Below are 4,630 nucleotides of genomic sequence, written 5' to 3'. Positions count from 1 at the left end.
CAGGACTATGCTTCGGTGCCTTAAGGCACTTGCCTTTGTGTCCATGACATGTGGGCCCAACAGGTGGCTGGCCCACATGTCAGTGACCCAAAGGTAGTTGCCTTTAAGACACCGAAGCAGCATCCACCCCGACACGACCCTGGTCTGCCTGGTGCGCCTACATTTGAGAATGCAAACGAATCTTCTTTCATTTGCAAACGAATCTGTATGTATTACCATGCCCGTGTTTTCCTTGCAATAATTAGTCATTCGAAACGAGATACTCCATCCGTTCACTTTTGTAAGTCGTTTCAGACAACTTAAAATGAACTGTTTTGCACATTGTCTGAAATGTCTTCAAGGTCTTATAAAAGTGAACAGAGGGAGTACTATAAATTAATTAATGAGGAGTTATTTGAAAAAAAATTCGAAACGGTACCCACGCTAGCGTGGATTAGAGTGTGTGTCACATAATTAGTTATTTGAATTAGAGTGTGTGTCACGTAGTTAGTTATTTGAATTAGAGTGTGTGTCACGTAGCGATCTCCAATTCTAACGTGGATTTCGCATTTCACTGTATCCACGCTACTTTTTTAATACAAATTCATATGTATATGATGAACACCATGGTAGTGAGAAAACTTTTGGATGGATTCAAACATATGACCTACAAAATAGCACAACAAACTGAGTCAATGTCAACTTTTCAAAACTTAGTATGGCACGGATTCGAAATAAGTACCCGTATGCCTGGTCCTAGGTTCAAATCTCACAATGTACACCGAATTGAAACATCGATATTAAGTCTCGTACTATGTACACTCAAATGTTGTTTTTAGCCCCCCCGCACAAACGCTACATACTTCCTGTATCGGTCAATCTTCCTCTCCTAACCACCTTAGGAAGCTATTGGTTTCCAACACACATTCATTCTTTCTCTCCATGTTTCGATCTCTAAGTCTCTCAACTACACAACCCCTTTTTCCACTCTGTTACCAAATGTATTTACCTCACACACCCGCCATTGCACCCCATGCTGAGCTCTCTCTCTCCCCCCTCTCCCTCTCACCCTCTCGCGCTAAATACATGCATTGCCTATCTAGCCCCCCAACCTCTCGTGCGCACGCACGCACGTTGTATATCTAGGTCACTCCCTCGAGACTGTCTCACTCTTTCTTCCGCACGGCGGGCCACACTCGCTCAATCTCGCTCTCTTTATCTGAGTCTCGTTTAACCTCATTTTCTTTCACACACAAATGATATATCTCCCTGTTCGGGCCTCGATCGACACACTCTATACTCTCTCACGCAGATTGTCTATCTAGGTCAGTCCATCCAAGCCGCCGCCACTCTTTCGACCTCATGGTGGGCCACGCTCACTCAATCTCTCTCTCTCTCTCTCTCTCTCTCTCTTCGTATGTCTTGATTGACCTCGCTCTTTCTCGGACAAAAATGATATATCACCATGTTTGAGCCCAATTCGACCTATTCACATTGTATACTCTCTCACGCACATCGTCTATCTAGGTCACTCTCTACAACATGTCTCACTCTTTCGATCGCACGGTGACCCTATGTGATCGGTTGACCTTGCTTCCTCCCATGCACAAAATATATCTACACGTCTGTGACTGGATCATCTCTCAAGCTCTATCTTACAGCCCTCACCCTTCCCAAAAAGCTCAATCGGACAATATCTCTCCAGAGCATATATATTTGTTCAATGAATGTCGGACCACACTCACTTTGTCTCTCTATCTATATGTCTCTCGATTGACCTCGCTTTCTCACACCGTATCTTCCACGTGTTGAAGCTACTACCTCTCCATCCCTCGCAAAGCCGGAGCTATTTCATTGTGAGGGGCACTCCAACCTTGGATTAATTTGTGTAGGCATTTATTCTGGTCGGTTTAGATTATATTTTCGTAGCATTCGGCCCACAACTACTCCAAACACCGTTGCAACCCACACAACTCCCCTAGTTGATTTCCCTCTGGCTCGGTCATCGCTCTCTCGCACGTCCTTTCTTGCCTTCAACGTTGCACCATGGTATTATTGAAAAAACTATGTTGTTCTCTTTAATTATTATAAATAAGCTACAAAACTACACACCGATAGTCCACTTGGAATGGAACAAATTTCGACCCACAAATTAAAGTGCTACAAACTACACACCGAGGGGCCCACATGGCATGAAACAAATTTGGATCCATATACAAATTAAAAAATAAAGGGCGAGGATCGAACATGCGACCGAGCCTTCAAGCCGCACGTCAATAGGCAACATACGTAGAATAGCAATGTTTGCTGTACCCCCTTTGTTCACATAATGTTTTTATATTACCATAGCCTAATTAATGGATAACATGTAATATTATTTTTAGTACTATTCGCCTTCACTTACTGGTGGGTTCCATGTGTGCTCTCTCTCTCCTCCCCTTCTGCGTTTAGACGCACGGGCAAACAGGAAGAACTCGCGGGCGATGTTGCCGTTGACCATATCTGGACGCGTTCACAAGTCACGACACCAATTTCACGTACTAGCGGCACTAGTCAGTGTGTACGTGCAATGCACATTAATTTGGAAGTATATTAAGTGCATGCAGATATTAACTACTAGGATATTATTTGCGTGTTGTCATGTGATTAGCACTATTTTTGGCATGAAATTAACTGCACACTAAACGTGTTGAGCGCTCGACATTGAAGCAGTCTAGGTCGTTGGATGACAAGGAATACATGTGGCTTGATGACGTTTTATATTTAATTTGATGCAACTCTAGTAGAACATTCAATCGATCAAACCATACATTTCGTTCAGTCTGGCTCCGACTTTAAATTATATGACGATCGATATAAAATAAATGGAAATGATAAACATTCGGATTTTAAGCATGGCAATCCGAACGTTTTTCATGGAAAATTTAGATTACGCAGCGGCGGCGGGGGCGTCTCGCGGTGGGAAGCGGCTCCTCTACCGTGCTTTGTGTGTCGTCGGGCCACTGACCGACGGCGACAGCGGCGTCTTGCATCGTTGTTGGCGTACTCCTAGACGTTGGCCTAGATTCAAGGAAGGCCAAAATGTTCTGGACTTTGGAGCGAGTCAACTGGCGGGAGGAGGCGACTGGCGTTGGTGCAAGGAAGCTGTCGACGACGGCCATCCATGCTGCTGAGGGGGGCACTGGCACCCACGCGGGGACAAGTGCTGTCAACGGCGCGGCGGAGACATTCGTGTGCATGGGCACCGGCACGGGCGCGCACGCCAGTGCACGTGCAGGCGCATCCGCTAGCAGGTGCACGGGCACCGGCACAGGCGTGCGCGTCAGTGCACGCGCAAGCGCATGCGCTGGCAGGTGCACGGGCGCGTGAAAGTCGGCGGGGACCTCGTGGAACCCCGTGGGATCAAGCTCGGCGACAATGTGCGGCTCCCATCCCATCAATGCCACGGGGATGGGCGCTGGCGCAATCGGGAGCCGGAATGGGAGCGGGGACAGGCGCGGCGTCTTCCTGCAAGGCCAGTTCAAGCTCGTCCCAAAGCGCCTTATGCTCTTGAGACTCCTGCTGGGTGTCTTCCTCAGGAAACTGGAACACTAAGGGCAGACCATCGTGATGCGGCATGGAGTACATTTAGGTCAGGCTAGTTGGAGGTAGACGACAGGAGAATCGGAGAGGAAGAGAGAGGATTGTAGCGATATCGGATAGTGCGGGGTTGATTTTAAACTGCGGCGCCAGCAACATTAAAAGTGGGAGCAGTTGGGAAGACGGTGGGCGGCGGAGCCTGGTCAAAGGGCTCGCCTCCCGGTGAGCCTGCATAGCGGTCTGCTTGCACGCCTCCCTGATAGCCGGCGCAGCGGTCTGCTCGCACGCCTCCCGTCGACTCACACGCTTGCTCGGACGACACCTGCCGATGAGAAGCGGGGACTCGTGGCGGCACGTAAACGCCCACGGTTTCAATAGTGAAATTGTTCGCCTTAACGTGACAGGTCTTTGTTCCAAAATACCTTGGCTCTTCATTTGTGCAAATTGTCATAAGCAGCTTGTCTCAAATTGAAGAAAAAACTTACGAAGTAATATTTGTGCCATATCACGTGACCATGCTTAGTTTCAAAAATTTATGCTCACTTTTGGATTTTCTGAAATTTAAGATCCAGGATTCGAAACAATATCATAACCTGCATCATGCAATAAGTTTTCAAGCCGTACATCTGTCCTGTTGTATTTCTTAAGAAAGGATTTGGTCAAACATTTTGCTTAGTTAGACTTCAGACAAGTTATATATGCATAGTAAAAGGATAATCCCTTCGTACCAGTGCATTGCCTGATATATTAACTCAAGTACTAGGCACGAACAAACGGGCTCAATTCTGTGCTCATCCTGGTGTAGTAGTAGTACTAGGCAATGCAGTTGACGGGTGACCTTGACGAGCGGCGATCGAGGGAATTGAACCATGCTCGGCACGGTAGGTAACATTGTCTAGTTACTAAAGCATCCCTCCGTTGTTCATTGGTAGTCATTATGGACCGGGGACATGAGGGGAATTTCCTAGGGCTGGAATTCTGGCCGCCAGATATTTCGACTTGAAACGCTGAGGCTCGACTGGTTGGGATTGCCTAATGTGCGTACCACACACGCCACCAAAGGACACGAGCC

This window comes from Triticum aestivum, chromosome 3A, assembly GCF_018294505.1.
Source record: "Triticum aestivum cultivar Chinese Spring chromosome 3A, IWGSC CS RefSeq v2.1, whole genome shotgun sequence".
In the NCBI taxonomy this organism is placed as follows: Eukaryota; Viridiplantae; Streptophyta; class Magnoliopsida; order Poales; family Poaceae; genus Triticum; species Triticum aestivum.
The sequence above is the reverse complement of the archived record's forward strand: the minus strand, read 5'-3'. Positions refer to the sequence as shown.